General features: G+C 31.1%; 1 long non-coding RNA gene across 4 annotated transcripts in view; it reads left to right on the top strand.

Moving 5' to 3' along the window:
- The first annotated feature begins 5,175 nt into the window (after nt 1-5,175).
- The window catches only part of LOC146993154 (uncharacterized), a 217,430-nt gene continuing 196,770 nt past the window's right edge, over nt 5,176-25,835 (top strand). For all 4 annotated transcript variants that reach the window (XR_015038412.1, XR_015038411.1, XR_015038410.1 and 1 more), the window contains exon 1: nt 5,176-5,276. This is a non-coding gene — a long non-coding RNA (uncharacterized LOC146993154). The remainder of the gene's footprint in view (nt 5,277-25,835) is intronic.

The raw sequence follows: 25,835 nt of genomic DNA, 5'->3' as shown, positions 1-25,835 counted from the left end.
TTAAGTATCCATTTTATTCCCACAGAATGTAACTAATCTTTTCATTTCAGACTTCTGTATCGGAACATTTAGCAATTTCACTTTGGTTTTAGAAATAACATTGCGCATTGCTCCAGTATCTAACTGCAAATTTAGTTTACTTTTATTTACATTAACGTCAACAGTCCATTTCTCTTCCTTGTTATCTGAATTAAGGTTTAATGTGCCAACATAAAATTCTAACTCTTCCTCAGAGTCATGATTTATTAATTTAATTTGTCTATCTTTTTTGTTTACCTTGACTGCTTCATTTTTTATTATATTGCTTTTACACTGACTCGCGAAATAATTTGCCTTTTTACATTTATGACAGATTTTTCCATATGCTGGACACATTCGATACTCATGAGATGTTCCACATTTAGAACAAATTTTTGTCTATTGTTTATCGGTGTTTACCTCTTTGTAAGTATTCTTATTATGTTTACTTAGTTTCTTTTTCACTAAGTTTACAGCAGTTTCCTCATCTTTTATGATTTTCATTTGATGTGCACTTATTTTAGCAGATCTGCATATATCAAGAGCTTTTTCTAATGTTAATTCTGTTTCATGTAACAATCTTGCTCTCACTATATCATCTTTAATACCACAAACAATTTTATCCTTTATTAAACTATCTGTTAATTGTGCAAACTCGCATGTTCTAGCTTTATTTCGAAGGTCAGTTACGTATTCATCTATGGTTTCTGACGCGGTTTGATTTCTAGTAAAGAATAAATGTCTTTCATATGTAATATTTTTCTTAGGAATACAATATTCCATAAATTTTGTTTTAATTTCACTTAATATAATTTCTTTACCCTCTTCTATAGGAAATGTATTATATATTTAGAGACTACAAATTCCTATTACATGAAGAAAAGTATCAACTCTTACCTTCTCTTCATTATTATGTAATTCACTAGCTCCTTCATATATTTCAAATGATTGCAGCCATCTCTGCCAATTCCAAGCTAGATTTCCATCAAATTTCATCGGCTCTGGTGGTTTTAAACTTTCCATTTTGAAAGCAAAACACTCCTGACACCATATTAAATTATGAGGGTACACTTTTAGCTTTTAGAAACTATTTATTTACAATCTTAGAATGTACAATCACAGAGAACTGCAATACCAGCATAGTTCTATTTTTCAAATCTGTATATAAAGTGTTGTTAATTACAAGTTACTAAATATTAAATGTTACCATTTACAAATTATTAAATATTACAATTACGAGGAGGAGGCTAAGCATTTTCCTCTCTGTGTGGCCTAATATTTTCCTTGCCTAATGGGTCTTCTCTTCCCAACAGGTCAGTGTAATTGCACTTCCTGTGTATAAACCAATTTTGTTTCAGTTTTTTCCGAATTTAGATTCTCTCTATGAAGTGCTGTTTCTCTTAAAACCATTGAAAGTTAAATGTTGAACAAAAAAGAAATGTAAATAAAAATTTAATGAGTGCTCGTAATGAAAGTTAGTGGGGCCAAATTGTCTTCTGTTAAGGCTGCACAAAATGTGCTTTTTATTAGTTGTTTCAAGCATACATTGTTATATTTTTCCCTTAATCTGAACTATTTTGGCATATTGGGAAGTTTTATGAACCTATTTGCGAAGATCTGTTTAAAATTGATTTCACAAATAAAAATTCGTTTTGAAATCAAATCAGAGATGTTTTATTATTATCGAAGTAAAATTCTGCAGAATAACTTTCCACTTTGTTTTGCAAAGCACTCTGAAAGTTTCTTTTGGACTTCTTTCCGTTCTCTTGGCAAATGCATGAGACAAATATTTTTTGAGAAAGCTGATGTCTTTTGCTTATAAGAATGATTGATGCAACTGTACGCGTGCCGCCGTAAAGAGCACGTTTTTTTCTTTAATTGGGTAATTCTTCGCTAGAAGATCAGACATTGCTTTTTGTGTTATTTAACAATTTCTTCATCTTATCTTCAGTTAAAAGCTCTTCTTCATAATGAGCGCTTTTATTATCAAGGGGTTTTATAAGACCCCAATTCTTCTTTTGTAATTTTCTGATTCATTGTTTGACTTCTCTGTCTTCCATATGTGAAAATTCTTCGGCATCGATTGCTTTTGAAATTTGTAAGATTTTTCGGACTTCATTTTCAGTCGATGGAAATTGTTTAAAGTAGCAGTTAAATTCTTTCCGGTGTTGATGGATGAATGTTGTACCACGTATGAATGAAATTCTAGCAGTGGACAAATAAAATGGGATCTTTTAAGGTACTGCTATACGCGAAATCATGCTTTAAAAGTCTGCGCTCAGCAAGTACCTTCCGTATTAAAAATGATAGACTACGAAATATGACTTGAAGAATTGTATGAGTTATTTGGAATGCAGATTGGGAGTTTAGTCGTGATAGGTAAACAGTCTATACAGATGACCGGAAATAATAAAAATTTAGATGGGTGTACTATAAAGTATTTTACTCCTGGACCATGGATTAGTCATAAACAGTACTTGTGTAAAAACAGATTAAAGTATATGAATTCCCTGTTTAAGAAAGGAATTTCTCTATGACAGTATGCAGTCTGTATCATAGCTGGAATAGCGAGGTGTTGTGTCTTCAGGGAAACAAAATCTGTTATTCTGTAATTTTTCCTGAAAATGTGTGCTTAAATTTTGTTACCTAGGTAACCTATTTTTAACTCATTCTATATGAAAATGAAACCAAATACAGACAAAGAAATAAAATTGCATTCCTTCCCTTGGTGCAGTCATTAACAACTTTAACTGAATGGGAGCCAATTTTAAGTTTATAAAATTTTGGCTAGCTGCAATTATATATTGCACTTTTAATATTTCAGTTATAAGTGCATTACACTAAGTATAAAAATGTATGGTATAATATCTTAAAGAAAAGGTATACTCTTTGTATTATTTACAAAAGAATTCAGCAAGATGAAAATTAAATACAGGGAAATCATATTTTAATGTGAAATTTAACATTGCATTTCTTCTGAGAGTTTTTTTTTTTTCTCCCTCTGGTACATGCGATGTTATTGCTAAATCCATGCAGTCGTCCAGATGTTTGTTTGTTATTCTGTATCTGAACATTGATTTTAACAAGATTGTTGTTGAAAATCCTCTTTCACATTTTTAGGTAGATCGAAAGCAGGAATTTATCTTTTTAAAAGTTTAACAGTTCATGATTTTTCTGATCTAGGACTATTCAAATGGCTTTTTGTGATATTCTTCATCTTAATTAGGATGAAAACCAGTTATTTCTATTTCTAGATCAGTAGAATTGTTAACATATTTGCAATCTTTTACCATTTTTCTTAAACACTAGTCTTATGTAATGGGTTTGAAGTGAACGTAGTAGTTGGCCTAATTTTAAATACACTCAAAACATCTAATATAGAAACTAATTTAAGCTCGATGAGATTTTCCAAATGTTTGTTTCAGTTTTCTTATATTTCACGCTTTAGTTCTCCAGATTTTCAAAGTGGCAAAATGTACATTGCATTATGGTAAAAATGTATATTCCTTATATTTGTGTAATATTTTTACAAAATTAATTCTGATTTAAAATTAATTTAAAATACCCTAAAATTCAAAAACTTTAGTTTAGTTCTCCCCCCCCTTCAAGTTTAAGATTTTAGTTATTATGTCTGTAAGAATGACTAAATCATAGAACCAATTATGGTCAATAATTTCTTCATAAGTTTCGTTTCTAGATTTTTAAAATTCTTCTATGAAACTTTTTTAACAGAAGCTGGGATGGAACCCAGGCAGCCAGACAGAATGTCCCTTCCCTGAGTGAAAATTTCTATCATTTCACTGCAAGTGACATTATAATATTTCAGAATAAACCCTCGTAACACTAATAAATGTATGTAGATTTTTTTTTTAATGTTTATATAATGCGTGTTTGGTTCTTACAACATTTTGAGCTATTATATTACTAATTCTGTATGTGAGCTAAGACAGTTTAATATAGAACATCTGCTTCAAGACTAAAAGTAAAGTATTTGAATTGTGTTTTACCTTTCGTGTGTTTTGAGAGGTACGTTCTAATCTACAATTTATGGAATTTCTCGGTATTGGACATCTCACATAGCTGACAAAATTTCATTCCCATGTTTAGGTTTTATAGTACAATAAGTTGAGCATCCCTACATTAGTATATGACTTTGATTCCTTCGAAAGAAAAAAAGAGTATCTTAGTTTTGTTGAATTTTTGGTCAAAATTTTAGTATATAGGTAATTGCAATAGCTCATTCACAAAATTTTATTTAAATTTTTTGCAACATTTCAAAATGGTATATCATTCAATGGCATTTGATGTGTTTTGGCTTGCTGTATTAAAGCGGGGCTCGAACCCGGGCAGCTAGACAATATGTTCTTTCCCTGAGTGAAATATTGCTATAATTTCATTAAAGTGAGATGGTAATATTACAGGATAATTTCTTGTACATTGGACTAAGCTGTCCTCTCTCATGGATGAGTGTACCTAAGTAAAGAACTTAAAATTAGAAACGGTTCTTGCGTTAAAATTCTGAATGAAATATTTATTTTATGGTTTATGACTTTTGTTTCCAAGATGTTTTTCGAAATCTGTTTTTAGAATGGTGTTTTTGAGCTCTTTCTAAAAAAAAAAAAAAAAAAAAAAGCTATAAAAGTATATATGTATAGCTCTTATAATGTCAATATATTGCGAGTTTGATTCTTACTCTTTTTTGATCTGTTATGTCACTAATTCTGTGTGTGAATTAAGATAGTTTTATATATAACACCTGCTTCAAAGCTGACAGTAAAGTTTATTCGGTGCCATTTTTGTACCTGCGGATAAAATTATTTACTTTTCTCGAAGATCATTTTCCCTTTTATTCTGTGTATCTGTAATAACTGTATAATTTTTTTTTCTTTCATTGTTCATGTTGTACCCATACATTAAAAATCTCTTTCGCTTACTGTACTTCTGTCGTATAAGGAAAATCATTTGCTTTTCTATCGACTGCAATCATGATTTTAGTAACAGTGTAGCACATTGCTGGAATTTAAAACAAAGAAGGCTACTTTCGAAATTTTATATATTAAGAAACAATATTAGATATTTCTCTTTGTGTATAGATATTCTTTAATTTCAAAGTAGTTAAAATCTAATGATTCCTTCCCCCATCCTTGGCCTCTTCTAGTGTAATTTGTCATCATTTTTGTGCACTCTTGGATTGCAGAACATATCATGAAAGAAAAAGAATGGAGAAATAGTGCAGAGCGAAAAGACATCTGTGGCTGGTAATTCTTGTTTTATATTAACTTTATTTTCACTAGAAATGCTTCAATGTTATAATTTGTAGGTCACTTTTCACATGTTCCTTTATATTGGAGTTTTACTACTTATTTATTTTACGTGAACGCTTCATATTATGTTTTAATGTTTAGGGTAGCGTCTATGCATTAATTTCTTAGGTTTTGAATTCCATATTGAAGTGTCTGAATTGGTTCTTTCTTTATATTGTATTGTAATATTCGAAGTGAGGTTGAACTGTTAATCACACTATAATTATCAGAAGTCTGAGATTTGTTAGAGTTCTGTTGCTTCTTAGTGGTTTCAAAATTACTGCTGTAGTGTAATTTATTCCCAAGTGGCCTCCTTTCGCATTACGAGGAGGAGGCTAAGCATTTTCCTCTCTGTCTGGCCTAATATTTTCCTTGTCTAACGGGGTCTTCTCTTCCCAACATCTCAGTGTAATTACTCTGCCTGTGTATAAACCAATTTTGTTTCAGTTTTTTCCGAATTTAGAGTCTGTCTATCAAGTGCTGTTTCTCTTAAAACCATTGAAAGTTAAATGATGAACAAAAAAGAAATGTAAATAAAAATTTAATGAGTACTCGTTATGAAAGTTAGTGGGGCCAAATTGTCTTCTGTTAATGTGCTTTTTATTAGTTGTTTTAAGCATACTTTATTAAATTTTTCCCTTAATCTGAACTATTTTGGCATATTGGGAAGTTTTATGAACCTATTTGCGAAGATCTATTTGAAATTGATTTCACAAATAAAAATTCGTTTTGAAATCAAATCAGAGATGTTTTATTATTATCGAAGTAAAATTCTGCAGAATAACTTTCCACTTTGTTTTGCAAAGCACTCTGAAAGTTTCTTTTGGACTTCTTTCCGTTCTCTTGGCAAATGCATGAGAGAAATATTTTTTGAGAAAGCTGATGTCTTTTGCTTATAAGAATGATTGATGCAACTGTATGCGTGCCGCTGTAAAGAGCACATGTTTTTTCTTTAATTGGGTAATTCTTCGCTAGAAGATCAGACATTGCTTTTTGTGTTATTTAACAATTTCTTCATCTTATCTTCAGTTAAAAGCTCTTCTTCATAATGAGCGCTTTTATTATCAAGGGGTTTTATAAGACCCCAATTGTTCTTTTGTAATTTTCTGATTCATTGTTTGACTTCTCTGTCTTCCATATGTGAAAATTCTTCGGCATCGATTGCTTTTGAAATTTGTAAGATTTTTCGGACTTCATTTTCAGTCGATGGAAATTGTTTAAAGTAGCAGAAAATTCTTTCCGGTGTTGATGGATGAATGTTGCACCACATATGAATGAAATTCTAGCAGTGGACAAATAAAATGGGATCTTTTAAGGTACTGCTGTACGCGAAATCATGCTTTACAAGTCTGCGCTCAGCAAGTACCTGCCGTATTAAAAATGATACATTGCGAAATATGACTTGTATGAGTTATTTGGAATGCAGATTGGGAGTTTAGTCGTGATAGGTAAAAAGTCTATTCAGATGACCGGAAATAATAAAAATTTAGATGGGTGTACTATAAAGTATTTTACTCCTGGACCATGGATTAGTCATAAACAGTACTTGTGTAAAAACAGATTAAAGTATATGAATTCCCTGTTTAAGAAAGGAATTTCTCTATGACAGTATGCAGTCTGTATCATAGCTGGAATAGCGAGGTGTTGTGTCTTCAGGGAAACAAAATCTGTTATTCTGTAATTTTTCCTGAAAATGTGTGTTTAAATTTTGTTACCTAGGTAACCTATTTTTAACTCATTCTATATGAAAATGAAACCAAATACAGACAAAGAAATAAAATTGCATTCCTTCCCTTGGTGCAGTTATTAACAACTTTAACTGAATCGGAGCCAATTTTAAGTTTATAAAATTTTGGCTAGCTGCAATTATATATTGCACTTTTAATATTTCAGTTATAAGTGCATTACACAAAGTATAAAAATGTGTGGTATAATATCTTAAAGAAAAGGTATACTCTTTGTATTATTTACAAAAAAATTCAGCAAGATGAAAATTAAATACAGGGAAATCATATTTTAATGTGAAATTTAACATTGCATTTCTTCTGAGAGTTTTTTTTTTTTTCTCCCTCTGGTACATGCGATGTTATTGCTAAATCCATGCAGTCGTCCAGATGTTTGTTTCTTATTCTGTATCTGAACATTGATTTTAACAAGATTGTTGTTGAAAATCCTCTTTCACATTTTTGGGTAGATCGAAAGCAGGAATTTATCTTTTTAAAAGTTTAACAGTTCATGATTTTTCTGATCTAGGACTATTCAAATGGCTTTTTGTGATATTCTTCATCTTAATTAGGATGAAAACCAGTTATTTCTATTTCTAGATCAGTAGAATTGTTAACATATTTGCAATCTTTTACCATTTTTCTTAAACACTAGTCTTATGTAATGGGTTTGAAGTGAACGTAGTAGTTGGCCTAATTTTAAATACACTCAAAACATCTAATATAGAAACTAATTTAAGCTCGATGAGATTTTCCAAATGTTTGTTTCAGTTTTCTTATATTTCACGCTTTAGTTCTCCAGATTTTCAAAGTGGCAAAATGTACATTGCATTATGGTAAAAATGTATATTCCTTATATTTGTGTAATATTTTTACAAAATTAATTCTGATTTAAAATTAATTTAAAATACCCTTAAATTCAAAAACTTTAGTTTAGTTCTCCCTCCCCCCTCAAGTTTAAGATTTTAGTTATTATGTCTGTAAGAATGACTAAATCATAGAACCAATTATGGTCAATAATTTCTTCATAAGTTTCGTTTCTAGATTTTTAAAATTCTTCTATGAAACTTTTTTAACAGAAGCTGGGATGGAACCCAGGCAGCCAGACAGAATGTCCCTTCCCTGAGTGAAAATTTCTATCATTTCACTGCAAGTGACATTATAATATTTCAGAATAAACCCTCGTAACACTAATAAATGTATGTAGATTTTTTTTTTAATGTTTATATAATGCGTGTTTGGTTCTTACAACATTTTGAGCTATTATATTACTAATTCTGTATGTGAGCTAAGACAGTTTAATATAGAACATCTGCTTCAAGACTAAAAGTAAAGTATTTGAATTGTGTTTTACCTTTCGTGTGTTTTGAGAGGTACGTTCTAATCTACAATTTATGGAATTTCTCGGTATTGGACATCTGACATAGCTGACAAAATTTCATTCCTATGTTTAGGTTTTATAGTACAATATGTTGAGCATCCCTACATTAGTATATGACTTTGATTGCTTCGAAAGAAAAAAAGAGTATCTTAGTTTTGTTGAATTTTTGGTCAAAATTTTAGTATATAGGTAATTGCATTAGCTCATTCACGAAATTTTATTTAAATTTTTTGCAACATTTCAAAATGGTATATCATTCAATGGCATTTGATGTGTTTTGGCTTGCTGTATTAAAGCGGGGCTCGATCCCGTGCAGCTAGACAATATGTTCTTTCCCTGAGTGAAATATTGCTATAATTTCATTAAAGTGACGTGGTAATATTACAGGATAATTTCTTGTACATTGGACTAAGCTGTCCTCTCTCATGGATGAGTGTACCTAAGTAAAGAACTTAAAATTAGAAAGGGCTCTTGCGTTAAAATTCTGAATGAAATATTTATTTTATGGTTTATGACTTTTGTTTCCAAGATGTTTTTCGAAATCTGTTTTTAGAATGATGTTTTTCAGCTCTTTCTCTAAAAAAAAAAAAAAAAAAAAAAAAAAAAGCCATAAAAGTATATATGTATAGCTCTTTTAATGTCAATATATTGCGAGTTTGATTCTTACTCTTTTTTGATCTGTTATGTCACTAATTCTGTGTGTGAATTAAGATAGTTTTATATATAACACCTGCTTCAAAGCTAACAGTAAAGTTTATTTTGTTTATTTGTCATTTAAAATTACCTGCTTATTGACTTTCGGTGCCATTTTTGTACCTGCGCTAAAATTATTTACTTTTCTCGAAGATCATTTTCCCTTTTATTCTGTGTATCTGTAATATAACTGTATAATTTTTTTTTTCTTTCATTGTTCATGTTGTACCCATACATTAAAAACCTCTTTCGCTTACTGTACTTCTGTCGTATAAGGAAAATCATTTGCTTTTCTATCGACTGCAATCATGATTTTAGTAACAATGTAGCACATTGCTGGAATTTAAAACAAAGAAAGCTACTTTCGAAGTTTTATATGTTAAGAAACAATATTAGATATTTCTCTTTGTGTATAGATATTCTTTAATTTCAAAGTAGTTAAAATCTAATGATTCCTTCCCCGCATCCTTGGCCTCTTCTAGTGTAATTTGTCATCATTTCTGTGCACTCTTGGATTGCAGAACATATCATGAAAGAAAAAGAATGGAGAAATAGTGCAGAGCAAAAAGACATCTGTGGCTGGTAATTCTTGTTTTATATTAACTTTATTTTCACTAGAAATGCTTGAATGTTATAATTTGTAGGTCACTTTTCACATGTTGCTTTATATTGGAGTTTTACTACTTATTTATTTTACGTGAACGCTTCACATTATGTTTTAATGTTTAGGGTAGCGTCTATGCATTAATTTCTTAGGTTTTGAATTCCATATTGAAGTGTCTGAATTGGTTCTTTCTTTATCTTGTATTGTAATATTCGAAGTGAGGTTGAACTGTGAATCACACTATAATTATCAGAAGTCTGAGATTTGTTAGAGTTCTGTTGCTTCTTAGTGGTTTCAAAATTACTGCTGTAGTGTAATTTTTTCCAAGTGACCTCCTTTCGCATTACAAGGAGGAGGCTAAGCATTTTCCTCTCTGTTCTGGCCTAATATTTTCCTTGTCTAACGGGGTCTTCTCTTCCCAACAGGTCAGTGTAATTACTCTGCCTGTGTATAAACCAATTTTGTTTCAGTTTTTTCCGAATTTAGAGTCTGTCTATCAAGTGCTGTTTCTCTTAAAACCATTGAAAGTTAAATGTTGAACAAAAAAGAAATGTAAATAAAAATTTAATGAGTACTCGTAATGAAAGTTAGTGGGGCCAAATTGTCTTCTGTTAAGGCTGCTCAAAATGTGCTTTTTATTAGTTGTTTTAAGCATACTTTATTAAATTTTTCCCTTAATCTGAACTATTTTGGCATATTGGGAAGTTTTATGAACCTATTTGCGAAGATCTATTTAAAATTGATTTCACAAATAAAAATTCGTTTTGAAATCAAATCAGAGATGTTTTATTATTATCGAAGTAAAATTCTGCAGAATAACTTTCCACTTTGTTTTGCAAAGCACTCTGAAAGTTTCTTTTGGACTTCTTTCCGTTCTCTTGGCAAATGCATGAGAGAAATATTTTTTGAGAAAGCTGATGTCTTTTGCTTATAAGAATGATTGATGCAACTGTATGCGTGCCGCTGTAAAGAGCACATGTTTTTTCTTTAATTGGGTAATTCTTCGCTAGAAGATCAGACATTGCTTTTTGTGTTATTTAACAATTTCTTCGTCTTATCTTCAGTTAAAAGCTCTTCTTCATAATGAGCGCTTTTATTATCAAGGGGTTTTATAAGACCCCAATTCTTCTTTTGTAATTTTCTGATTCATTGTTTGACTTCTCTGTCTTCCATATGTGAAAATTCTTCGGCATCGATTGCTTTTGAAATTTGTAAGATTTTTCGGACTTCATTTTCAGTCGATGGAAATTGTTTAAAGTAGCAGAAAATTCTTTCCGGTGTTGATGGATGAATGTTGCACCACATATGAATGAAATTCTAGCAGTGGACAAATAAAATGGGATCTTTTAAGGTACTGCTGTACGCGAAATCATGCTTTACAAGTCTGCGCTCAGCAAGTACCTGCCGTATTAAAAATGATACATTGCGAAATATGACTTGTATGAGTTATTTGGAATGCAGATTGGGAGTTTAGTCGTGATAGGTAAAAAGTCTATTCAGATGACCGGAAATAATAAAAATTTAGATGGGTGTACTATAAAGTATTTTACTCCTGGACCATGGATTAGTCATAAACAGTACTTGTGTAAAAACAGATTAAAGTATATGAATTCCCTGTTTAAGAAAGGAATTTCTCTATGACAGTATGCAGTCTGTATCATAGCTGGAATAGTGAGGTGTTGCGTCTTCAGGGAAACAAAATCTGTTATTCTGTAATTTTTACTGAAAATGTGTGTTTTAATTTTGTTGCCTAGATAACCTATTTTAATTCTTTCTATATGAAATTGAAACCAAATACAGACAAAGAAATAAATTTGCATTCCTTCCCTTGGTGCAGTTATGCGCAATTTTAACTTAATGGGAGCCAATTTTAAGTATATAAAATTTTGGTAAGCTTCAGTTATATATTGCACTTTTAATATTTCATTTATGAGTGCATTACACAATGCATAAAAATGTGTGGTATAATATGTTAAAGAAAATGTATACTCTTTGTATTATTAACAGAACATTCAGCAAAATGAAAAATAAATACCTGAACGAAAGCAGGAATTTATCTTTTTAAAAGTTTAACATTTCGATGATCTTTCTGATCTAGGACTATTCAAATGCCTTTTTGTGATATTCTTGATCTTAATTAAAGTGAAAATCAGTAATTTCCATTTCTAGATCAGTAGAATTGTTAACATGTTTGCAGTCTTTTACCATTTTTCTTAAATACTAGTCTTATGTAATGGGTTTGAAGTGAAGGAAGTTATTTGGCTTAATTTTAAACACACTCAAAACATCTAATTTAGAAACTAATTTAAGCTCGATGAGATTTTCCAAATGTGTGTTGTAGTTTTCTTTTATTTCGCGCTTTAGTTCTCTACATTTTCAAAGTGACAAATCGTAGATTACATTATAGTAAAAATGTATATTCCTTCAATTTGTGTAATATTTTCACAAAATAAATTTTGTTTTAAAATTAATTTAAAATACCCTTAAATTCAGAAACTTTAGTTTAGTTCCCCCCCCTCAAGTTTAAGATTTTAGTTATTATGTCTGTAAGAATGACTAAATCATAGAACCAATTATGGTCAATAATTTCAATGATTTTTATTTTTGGTATTTTGTTTCCGAATGCGAGTGAGATTTGTGGGTGGGTGTTGAGCAATATAATGTCTCTTAAACGGGCTCTCCCTGCATTGAGGTACCATTTTTATTTTTGGGATATACTGAGGTAGAGGTTCTATCATTAGAGTATTTTTTTTATTATTATTACTCTGATATTTTTCCTCCCTTGTTTTTATTTATTTTATTACTCTTAGATTTTTGGTGCTTTGTGATGAATATTTTTAATCCTCAGCGAAATATACAGGGGTTGGACAAAAATATGGAAACACCTTTAAAAAAACATGTTTCTTTGCTTAATATGGTGTAGGAAACTCGTTGGCATCAAAAACAGCTTGCAGTCTTCTCGGAATGGATAAATACAGTTCCTGTATGTTTGCCAAGGGAATATTATACCATTCTTCCTGCAAAACGGTGGCAAGTTCAGATAGCGATGTTGGCGGTGGATAACGAGAACGCATTTTCCGTTCCAATGTAGACCACAAAGGTTTGATAATATTCAGGTCTGGTGACTGTGGTGGCCAAGGGAGATGCGACAACTCATCCTCGTGCTCAGAAAACCAGTCCTGGACAATGTGAGCTGTGTGAACAGGGGCTTTGTCGTCTTGGAAGACACCATCACCATCGGGAAACAAAGTTTGTACCATGGAATGAACTTGATCGGCCAAAATGTTCACATAAGTGTTGGCAGTCATGTGCCCTGACACAGTTATCATGGGGCTAGCAGAGAACCACAATATGGCTGCCCAAACCATAACAGAACCCTGCCACGTTTCACTCTTGGCAACAAGCAGTCTGTATTATAGGCTTGAGATGGCGTTCTTCAAACGTAAACTCGGCCAGAAGTAGGAAACAATGTGAAAGAAGACTCGTCAGACCATATTACTTGCTTCCACTGCTCTATAGTCCAGGCTTTATGACTTAAACACCACCTTTTCATGTTACGGGCATTAGCATCACCGATGAGTGGCTTCTCAATTGCAGCACGGCCAGCAATTCCCTGTTTATGAAGTTCCCTTCTAATTGTTTTGGTACTCACAGGGTTCGGTAACACAACATTCATTTCAGCAGTAACTTTTGCAGCTGTGGTCTTCTTATTTTTCGTCACAATTGCTCTTAATAATCGTCTGTCGCGATCACTTAGGACACACTTTCGTCTGCGCTGTGATTTAGCAGATGATGTTTTTCAGCTTTTCAAATATGCGGAATAAATCTTCGATACAGTACCTCTTGAAACACTAAACACCTCGGCTACCTTGCTTACGGAAGCACCTACCATACGTGCTCCAACAATTTGCCCACGTTCGAAGTCTGTTAACTCTGACATAATGCAATGACAACCTCACGTAACAGTACTCCGACAACAACTGAACTGTTTAGCACATTTACGAAGTTGTATAGGTGGCGTCAGTAGTCAAAAACGCCAGCACCACCTACATATCTCATTAAAATCAATCTTTCTTTTCAAACATGCATTTCACAAGGTGTTTCCATATTTTTGTCCATCCACTGTATATCTTTTTTTAACGGCAAACGAAAGCAATCTAAACTAAATGTGTAGAATATACACAATCACTAAGTGTTGAGTAATGTAATGGGTCATTTTATATAAACAAATGAATGTAGAATTTATTTTCAAAACATGAGGAGAGCACGGATATTGCATTATTAAAAGCTTTATTTTACTAATAAGAAATATATAAAAGTAATAAAGGTAAGTCAAGTAAAAATTAATATTGCAGTTGATGTCATGATAGTTAAACTCAGTCCACAGGATTCATGTAATGATGAACATTTCGGTCCTATACACATGCAACATCCACAGCTATTTTATATAATATGATCAGCTTGGCTACATGGAACTTAAACATCAAAGGAAACCGTCTGTTTCCACCAACTCTTGGAGAATTTACAAGCCATCTGATTGCCTCCGCTCGTCCCCCTGTCTAGACGCTATCTCGCATTGGTCTCGACTGCTCCGCACTGTGCTAAGCTGGGATGACGTCACCTCCCTAGGTATTCTAAGTCAGCATTGGTCGTCGATGATTTCTACATGAATATGTTCTGGATGCTCTGGAATACTTTTAATTTAATTTATTAATTTGTCTTATTTTTATTATCGGTTATAGTGAAGTAGATGTTCAATTATTAAAGACATTTTTATTACTCTGAGTTTTCCGGCATTGAGAGGAATATTTTGTATCGCTTAGTGAAAGTTTTTTTTAATGGCGATATGAAAGCTCTATCTGACCGTATAACATATAAAAATGCTAAATGAGTCAAATTTGCTGAGTAAAATATCAGCAGATATTATATTCCTGTGACTAATGCAAGGTTGGACTTTGTGTACACCTGTTTCAAAGAATATCATACACAGTCTCATTTTGAAACATTGCTTACTTTTTCGTTGTTTGCTCGTTGAATTTTTATGAAACATGGTTTTAATATTTTTTAATTGTGTGTTGTGTTAAATAAAATTTGTAATTGTTTGGATATTTTTCCATGTATATTTATTTGTGGGAAAAGGGCAAAACTATATTATTTTAGAAGGAGTATTTTATAAAATTTTTAAGGAAAATATAATAATAAAGGTTTAGAATTAATTCTGACGACTACCTGAATGTTCTTCTCATAATGTACCCAAAATTAGAAGACGAATTTCATTTATCCTTTTTTTTTTTTTTTTTTTTTTTAAGACTAAATTCTACTATGAAACTTATGTTACAGAAGCTGGGATGGAACACGGGCAGCCAGTCCCTTCCCCGAGTGAAATGTTTCTTCACCAGTCCCTTCCCTGAGTGAAATGTTTCTATCATTTCCTTGAAAGTGACCTTATGATATTTCAGGATCAATCCTCGTACACTAATAAATGTATATAGATTTATTTAATGTTAATACAGTCAAAAGTCGTTAATCCGGACACCCATAATCTGGAATGATCTATAATCCGGACCTCAAAGCTACAAACTTTCTGCACATGTGTTGTGCGTACGGCAACGCAATTGATAAACAGACGGCGTGCAATGAACTGTAAGTTGATCTGTCAGCGCTATCCTTATCTTCAGGGCAGATGTTTTTATTTTATTCGGCTTATAATGTAGATTTCATCTCGATGTACTCAGTCTTTGATATGATTTAAATCAAATTCCTCGTCATTATAAATATCACGAATACAAATCAAACAGTTTTCTGGTTGCAATTTTCTACTTTCGACTATGCGTAATGTATGCTTTACGCATGCGCGCGTTGAAAGAAATGTTAAATAAAGTAAACAAATAAATATTAAGCTGCTTTTTTTTTTTTTTTTTTTTTTTTTTTTTTTTGTAAATTTTGATACCCTTTATATAATAATTGCTCTTTATTTCATAAATTACGGTTTCATATTTTTCATTTTATAATTTCTGCATGCGATCTTACCAGATTTGAACTGATGATCTATAATCCGTAAAAATCGATAATTCGGAATCGCCAAAGTCCCGACGAGTCCGGATTATAGTACAATAAGTTGAGCATCCCTATATTAGTATATGACTTTTGTTCATTGGAAAGAAAAGGGAGTATCTTTGTTTTCTTGAATTTTTGGTCAAACTTTTAGTATGTAGGTAATTGCAATAGCTCTTCCACAAAATTGCATTTAAAATTTTTGCAACATTTTAAAATGCTGTATCATTCAATTGTATTTGATGTGTTTTGGCTTTCTGTATTAAAGATGGGCTGAAACCCGTGCAGCTAGACAACATGTTCTTTCCCTGAGTAAAAATTAATTCTGTTAAAAATACATTTATGTCATTAAATGAAGAGGTTAGATGAAATATTCAAATCGTCTAGCTTCTACATTTAGTTTGACAGTAAAAAGTCTGAAAATAATATTAATTCTTTGGTGAAAAATATCTTTATTTATACCAAGTGTTGCAAATCAATCTTAAGTTATTTCTCAGAATAATATATAAAAACTGTTACCCTCTAGCTACATTCCTGAAAGTAAGCATTAAGTATTTAACAAATAGATTTGATCATATTTTATGCATCATGCAGACTATATTTCCAGCTCTTTCATTAAAGTGCAATTTATTTTCAGTGTATGGAGATGAAATATCTTCTAAAATACTGTACAAGCCCAGTCACTTATTTGAAATTTAAATCAGTTTTCATATAAGAATTAAAATTTGCCAGACAATTGCTTTCTTAACAGTTGTAATTTAACGCTTTTGACTTTAATGTTTCAGAAATTTGCTAAATCGAGTTTATCTTTGTGTGACCTTACATCAAAGGCACCGATAATAAATTTGTTTTGGCATTCACTGGTTAAATTTTTAAAGAAAACTTATTGATGTAAAAGAAGGAACAAATTATACTTATCTTGGTAGTATGTCTTATGATATTGTCTTAAGTTATAGCGTCTTATGGTTATTTATGGTGTCTCATGATATCGCAGTAACTTAAAGTGCATTTCATAGAACTTGTTGTTTCTTAAGTTGCATAACCTATTTTCATAACTTCTTGCGATCTTTATGTTTTACTGTTCCATGTTATCAAATATATATAAAAGGTAAATTTCTAATTAAATATTCTTCCATTCACAGCACAGTGATATAAGGTGTGTTCGCATTTATTATACAGTTATGATCATTATTCATTATAGAGTTTTATATATTTATTATATGTATTTAATTTATATCATTATATATTATATAATTTTGCTTTTAGAATACAGTAAGACCCCGCTTAACGCTGTTTCGGTTTAGCGCTCTTTTATTTCAACCCGGGGATTCCACGAAATCGCTCGCAGCATACGGGGATTCCCGGAAATATTATGCAGCGATAGGTTTCAAATACATATCCGAAAGAGTGTACTTGTATTTCTTGTTTGGTGCGGTATTGTACAGAAATATTTTGAAGGGGTAAATGTGGAAGATGTCGAAGAAATAATTCAAGAAGCAGCGGCTAGTCTTTCTAATGATGAGCTCAAGGAATTAACTGAACAAGAAGAAAACAAAAATGTTGACAGCAGTGATTCAGAAGAAGAGCAAAATGAACTTTCGATGGCGTTTGTAAAAAGGAGTTTGTCTACCATAACTGAAATAATGGATCAATTCATTGAAAATGATCCGAATTTTGACAGGAGCTCAAAAGTAAGGCGTGGTGTTAGAGATGCTCTATCCGTTTATGAAGAACTTTTAAGAGAACAACGCAAAAGAAAAAGGCAAACAACATTAGATGCTTTTGTCACAAAAAGGCAGAACACTGAAAACGCGGAAGGCTAACTAAATATGACTGACTTAGAAATTTATTTGTTTTTTTTTAAGAATATTCATTTTGTTTTTATTTTTGCAAGAAATAATAATGTGGTATTAATTTGGGCTTTAAGAAATAAATGTTTGGTTTTATTTTTATTAAAAAAACATACTTTTTAAATTTAATACCTAACCAATTTCCTAGCCATCTTCCCCTAACCCCAATATTTACATGTAAAGATAGCCTCGTTTAGCGCTGTTTCGCATTACGCTCTACTTTGATGGAACGTATCCCCTGCGTTAAGCGGGGTCTTACTGTATATGACAATATATAATTTGAATTGCTTATAGAACTATTATGTTTTTCATATGTTAATGAGATCTGTGTGTCTTTTAGGTTAATTATTTTCATAATGGAATTAAAATAAAATCATACCCTTTTAATTCAATTCACATTTTACTATAAAAAAAAAAAGAATTTTTTAAAGTCACATTTGATAACAATATAAAAAATGTTGACAGAAACTTTAAAATTATTCCTATTTTTATTGGCAAGTTTAAATATTCTTCACAAAATTCCATTTCTCAGCACACACCATCACAATTAATTTAATCAGTTTCCAAATAAAAATTAAATTCAGTATGTCGCAGAGTAAGTACCAGAAGTAGAACTGCATGAAACACACAAGAACATATCCATATTTAGCCAATCACTATTCATTTCTAACTGTTAATGATTGAATAAAAGAAAATACAAGTATAAAGTTCTATGAATAAAAGAACAGTTACACTAAAGAAATTTTTTTTAATATATATTACATCTTAATTCTATATAATTATTCTTTTGTTTTTCACTTGCTCTTGACATTAGTTGATGACAGCTGATTCGTGTCAGAAATATTGTTCCTTATAAAAAAATACACACATAAATTTTATGTTTTATTATATAGAAAAATCTATGTACTCTTCTGTTATAGGGACTGGATTCAGAAATGTATGTATGTGTGTATGCACTTTTATATGTGTGTTTATATACAAACATACATGCATACGTACATATATACATGCATATGTGAACGCATTCATACATACATTTCTGAATTCGGTCCTGATAACAGAAGTGTACCAAATTTTGCCGCAGTTGTTAAATGAATAGTCTAAGGTAAAATGGTTATGGTTTATTTGATTACAGTAAAGCTTGCTCAGGCTCATCTATACCTAAGGGTGTAGATGATGCCCTTGTGTAGTGCTTTCGATTGAAAACTGGCACACATTAATATTACATGTGTATAATCAGCTATGAAATATGCACCAAGAAACTGAAATTGTCAACAGTAATTTAGTATACTTTATTCTGTGTTACATACGAATAGTACATTGTTTTTGGACAAAGCTATATAAAGCATTCAAATACTAAATATTTAAGTCCAACCCCTAGTTTCAGTATTTTATAAAAGTGTTAGGTTTTTTTTTTTTTTTTTTATGCATTCCTGGTACACATGCGACCAAAGACAGTGCATACAAATGGTTATGATTTTATAGTTAACCGTTATTTTGCTGGCAAATGCCTTTTTTATTATAATTATTAGAATTCTGGAGTCTATGTACTTATAAGAAAGAAAGCGTCGTCTTTCTTTAAAAATACAATGTTTTCCGTAAGAATAAAGAATAAAAAATGTGCATTATATGAAATTGTACTTTTTAAATGATCAAATTTCTACCAAAGTGCTTTTAATATTCTGTGATGAATGGAATTCTCTTATGAAAATTATGTTATGGTACTTGAAATGGTTTCTTGTTTGCTTAAGAATTTTAACCAGATAATGAAGCTCTTACAACAAATTTTATCTGATTAATGTAATTTATGCCTTTTTTTTAAATGAAATGGCTGTTGTATATAATGATTGTAGTTGTTTATCTAAGAGGTGTGTTATATTTTCCCATGAAACTGTTATGGCATACTAAAATTCATTTGATAAATATATATATATATATATATATATATATATATATATTTTGGGGGGGGTTTATATTTCTGTTGCAAAGATATTAAGGTATATTGATGATTATCTTCAAACTCCTAATATTTTTACTCAACCTTCGACCATTTTGGGCAAACATAAACTGATAACAATGTATGTTAGCCCCAATAATGGATAAACATGATATCGAAACATACTCATAAATTCTCGTTGGTTTTTTATAGCACTGAGAAATTTTTAATAAACCACTTTTACCTCTTGATTATCGAACCAAATAAATTTCCCCAAATTTCCACAAGTTTCAATATATAATTTTTCAAAGTTTTTTATACGCTATAGCTGTATAGTTTCTGTTGATCATGTAACTCAAAAAGAAATATATGTTTCTCCAAATATATGTCAGAATAATTTTTGTAAGAACAATATTTCCATCAATCTTCTTGACTGACAGGAAAAAACATGTGTAGATAATGTGTGAAGTTATTATAGCATAAAGACATGGCACCAATTTTACAACAAATCTGAAATTTTTTTTGTGTGTGTCTTTGGTTACTCTAAATGCTATAATTTATTCAGGAAATTTAAATAATTCTTTGGCATAATGTAATTTATATCCTCTATGTTGCTACAATTCTGTTTCAGTACAAGACCATTATGTCAGTGTAAGATTTCGTAAGTGGAGACTTGGTTTCTAATCTTTGTGTAATATAATACGGAGAAGCTCTTACTGTGAATTTTGATATGTATAATTTATTCTTGTATTAGATTGAAATGGACTCGGTGTTTTCATTTAGGATGTTTCATATTCAAAGAGTTAGTTCAGTGTTTCATATTCAAAGATGATGAAGTTCATACAATGTTATTCATTAATAGACTTATCACACAGACCTTTTTAATAGACTTATTCTTAAATTTTTTGTTCAGACATAATGTTACTAATTAAAAACAGCATTAGAAAAGCAAATCTGGTTAAAAGAAAACTTCAGTTATTTTTAAAATTGATATTTTATATTTAAATGCTTTTGTTAATATAAAAACAACAATAAACGCATTTCTAAATAATAAGGTTATTAAGAATCCTTAAGAAAATTTGGAACATTTATAAAGGTTTGCAAGGTGAAAATATCGATTTTGTTATCATTCACTTGGATTTGACATGTTTTGAGTATGCTCCTGCTGGATTGGTAGAAGCTTGGTGATCCTTTTATGAAAAAATCTTAACAGATAAAGATATAACATGTGAATATGGAATCCAAAGGAAAGGTAAGGTTAGATTAGGGTCTTTGAATATGACTAAGCACATTGGTTATCAGCCTGAGGAAGAATGCTTTATGAAGAACTTTATAGGGGAAACTCGCTTGTATTCGAAAAAAAAAAAAAAAAAAAACTGCTCTGCTTTTTCACCCGGATTTGAGCTGAGATTGAACTATCAGTTTTAACCACTCGTAGGACAAATCTAAAGAAAATGCTTGTAATATTATGTAATCAAAAATTAACTACACGTTATATGGCAGGATTGCTTTATAGTACTGAGTACTGAAGTAGAAAATACTTAATCTGCTTTTTTTTTTTTTTTTTTTTTTTTTGAAGTGTTTGGTAATGGTATTATTCATTTCATGTATTTTCTATAATACATATAGAACACTAATATTTCTTTTACAAGTGTCTTTTTTTCATTTTTAAGTGCTTTGCTTGTTGATATTCTCAAAATTGCATCTGATAAGTAGTGCTATTATGTATATAATAGCCAGTGCTTAAATTGCATCAGAGCCCAGCTCCGGTACTTCTCAATTTTTAAAATAAATTACAATTCTAGCTGGAGCGCACCGGAGCCCTAACTAAGATGAGGTCCGGTACTTCATTTTACAAAACTGAACTACAATTTCAAGGGGGAAAATGTAGAATTCCTAACGTTTTAGTTTAACAATAAGCAGATCTTGCAATACTCAATTTCCCTAGAAATGCGAACTAATGAGAACATGAGACGGTTAAGTAAAGTCCCCTCACTGACATTCGGAAACCTTTCCCTTTAGGAATGGCAATAAATTTGGGGGACTTGAGTAGGAACGCGTAAATTTCTCGCCATGCTATCGTATCTAGTGTATTGTTATCGATGGTTAGAGTTAGTTATCCTCGCAGGAAGGAAAATTTGTGTTCTTAAATGTGCGTAAAGTGACAACGAGTACAATAAGAGTGAAATACTGCAATAAATGGCTCATTGCTTCTATACATCGTCTTGTCACAGTATCCACAAGTGTAACCAAATACGGGGAGCGAAAAGTGTAACCAGTAACTTTACATTCATCCTTAGGATTCAGATTGAGGACTCATTTTACCCGTGACACACATCCGTTTAATGGCTATAATTATATCAACAAAGAGCCGCGGTCAAAGAAAACATTCTCTCTCACCAAGATTTCCCTCATTTTTTGTTTCCACCCTCTCATACGCTAACACCATCATTCTCTTTTGCCCTGTTTTCAGCATTATCTGAATTTTCATCAGCTATACTTTATAAATTTTAATTATTACTTTATATTATTTTAATAATATTTAATTTTTGTGATGATAAAAGAAGTTTTTTCACCCTACGATCAGAGCTTAAATTGGGCCGGAGCTCCCCGGATCCCGGCTCCGATGCTTCTTAGTTTTTGTAAAAAATCATAATTCCAACCGGAGTGCACCAGAGCTCTAAACAAGAAGGATGCTGCACTTGTAATTGAATATTGTAATTGAATAACAATTTCAGTAGGAATTCTATCTTGAAAATTTTATTTTTAGCAATAAATTTATATTAAAAATCGCTTATTAAATTGAAATTTATCTGTTTACATTTAATTTAATTGTAAATATTTAATTACTTTAATCTTTAATTATTAAATCTTTCAATAAATAATTAACTAATTATCTAATAGCTATCAATTAAATTGTAATTAATTATATATAATTATTGATTAAATAGCATTTAATAAACAATAATTAAATTAATTTGATAATAATTGATTAATAGCTATTAATTAATTTGATAATAATTGACTATTGAATTTTAAAATTATTCATTACTTTAATAGTCGTTTTATTTATTTACTCTTGTTCCCTATTTGCTGACGGTCTTCCATAGGGCTCCGGCACTTCTAATTTTAGAAATTAAGCTAAATAGCTATATATTATGTATAAATTATAATATAATGTATAACATATAATGCTATGTATTATGTGTGCTATTATGTATGTATAAATACAATAAACGCATATATAGATCAATATATTTTTAGTATATAATGATTCAAAATAAATTTTATGGAAAAAAAACACACTTTTGACAGCAAAGAATTTCTGGACATCCAAAGTTAAATACATATGAAATCATTTGCTTACATTCAGTGAACGTTAAAATCAAAACAGCGACACAATGCTTACAACAGCCAGCAATTCCTCCTTTACATGAACAAGAAATGTTTTTAAAAAAAAATTAATTATTTTTCCTTTTTCAACAATGAAATGTCCGTCGATTTCATGCGATCATTACACTATAGAACTTACCCTTCAATAGGAAGTCAAAATTTGTACATTGGGTTTTTCAAGTAAAATTCCGTGCTTTACCAAATGATGCGCTTTTTAAAATTCTCTCTGCTTCAGTAATATAGCGAGAATTTACGCCTCCTTGAACAAAATCAAACATTTCGCAAAAGCTAAGCAACTCCATTTTTGGATGGACGAAGTCAGATCACAAATCAAAATACCGGTTTTTATCCGCCATACCTAAATGCGAATTTAATCGCGGATAAAAAGATAAGGAAAAGTAGTAGAAAATATCATATCTAGAGCTTTAGCAACTTTCCACACAGAATGGTCGGTGTGCGAAAGACTTTCAATGAAGTTGTCCCAGCAATTGTTTCTGTACTCTTGGATAAGTTTTCTGAGGTTCCGATTGGCAGCATTAAATCTTCTTTTGTCTTGGGTGGAGTGAGAACGTTGATAAATTTTTCTTAGTCTATTTTTCTCTGTAATTTTCTGTCTAATATTCTGTGGGACCGTATAATTAGTCTGTTTTGGAATAAATTTGGCGTGGTTGATGGCTTCGTTGATTTTACTGCTAAGATAGACTGTGGCATCATGAATTTCGCTTTTATTAGTCATTTTAGTGGTAGCAGATATGTTTTCTTCAAGGTGTTAAGCATAGTTTTCCCAATTAATGTGGCACTTTATAGGCGGAAGACATTTGCTTTAAGCCATACAAAGTGAAGCGTACTGGTAGGTGATCTGAAGAAAGTTCATTATCCACTTGGAGAAAAGGTATTTGAGGAACATTGAAGGTAATTAAGATGTCTAATACATCAGAAGTATTTGAGATTTGATGAAGAAGCGTAGGTTCATCTGGACCATAAATGTTGATATCAGGGTTGTTGATGATGTAATTATTAAGAATAATCCCGTCTGGATTATTTCGCCTGGAGTTCCAGTTAGCGTCCTTACAATTTAGGTCCGCCTCAATAATAGTTGGATAACTTGAGAAGATAGTCAAGATCTTGAGTGTTAAGGCTATTGTTGGGTGGCTTATAAACAGCAATGATGAGATATTCTTTATTATCACTGTTCAAAATAGATACACTTGCTTCAAAGCTCATAAGGGGAAGAGGAGAGATGGTACTGTTCAGACATTTTTTCATGAGAATAGCTGTACCGCCACAACGATTATGAAGACGGTCAGATCTATAGATATTGTAGTTGGGAATTTTAAATTTGTTATTTGATTTGAGGTGGGTTTCACTTAATAAAATTACATCCAGACTGTGCTGGTTGATGTAGTTTTGAATTTCAATTTTTTGATTTTTAATACCATTACTATTATAAAACATAAACTTGGCATAATTAATATGTTGCATGGTATTTGGATTAGCCGTATGGGCGTAATTATTGGCCGATGCTATTCGCACCACTGGTGCGATTAGCCGTTTAAGCTATTCGCACCAACATTAAACCCGCATGCGCATTGAGTTGTAAAAGGCAGGTTTCTACCTTGGCGTAGTTTATCATTTTTTAAGCGTTGGCGACTTTCAAAAGTTTAGAATGGAAAATGGGTTCCTTTTCTTATAAAAAGAAGGAACACATTTCCTTTTATTAAAGTATATATAAAAAAGGCAGATTTTTATGTTCGCAATGTATATCCTTTTCCTGAACGGTATGAATAGTTTAAATGACTGATTTAAAGGGTTGGAAATCGTGCTGACATTTTTTATACTTCTTAGAATACATTTAGCTTTAAAGATGTGTTTTGCTCAATCATGCCTTTAATTCATTCCTCTTTGAAAAATTTCGTCCGATAAAAGATACTAACAATTAGACAGCGGATTTCTGTGTAAAAAATTCAGACATGAAATAAGTTAAAAGCGATTGTATGAAATATTAAATGAATTATTCTGTATGCCTGCTTATTTTTTTTTATGGAATTCCTTGGCATTTTCACGACACAAAAAGAACTTCAAAGAACTTTGAAATATTAGTACAAACACATTAATCAATTAAATTGAAATAAATAATGGGATGTAATTTAAAAGACAGAAAAAAATTAATGTAAGAGATTTAGATTTAAAAATTTCCACACAGAAATGATTTATCAGATTTTATAAGGTTTTATTTCATAAATAACTTTGATTTTGAAATATGGCATTTGAACCTATAAACATCAGTGGATACTGAAAAAATGATGAATATATAAGAATATTATCATCTTCAGTCAGTTTTCTTATTGAATAATAAATTTTGACAGTCCTATGCTATAAGAATAGGTCTAAGTTTGCATAAAAATTCCTCTGTTAAATAAAGAAATTTAAGTAATTTTTGTCGCCTTTTTCTCAAGACACTAAAGATTTTTTTAACTAATTACTTGTCCTCGCTTGCAATCAGAACCATCATTAAATCCCTATTTTATCTAATCATTTCCTGAACATTATTATGTATATAGATTGACTTCGTCTTTGTAACTGATAATTATTACTTGCAAATTATTCTCTTGCTGGTGAACTACTAACAAACCTTTCTATTGCTGAGTTAGGGTTAACAACCTTCGCTCTCACTACCGCCTGCTTTACGGAAATCGGCGTAAAATGCGGCCGATGCTATTCGCACCAGCGGTGCGTTTAGGCGCTTAAGCTATTCGCACCACCATTGACCACGCATGTGCATTGAACTGTTAGATCCATAACGGATTCGACGTACGCGAACTGCCTAAGAATTGTAGGGAGCCCCTTTTTTTTTTTTTTTTTTTTTTTTTTTTTTTTTT

This window comes from Stegodyphus dumicola, chromosome X1 (genome assembly GCF_044657685.1).
Source record: "Stegodyphus dumicola isolate Sdum_Otavi_A_Nest chromosome X1, ASM4465768v1".
In the NCBI taxonomy this organism is placed as follows: domain Eukaryota; kingdom Metazoa; phylum Arthropoda; class Arachnida; order Araneae; family Eresidae; genus Stegodyphus; species Stegodyphus dumicola.
Note: the sequence above shows the minus strand (reverse complement) of the source record. Positions and strands in the feature narration are given on the sequence as shown.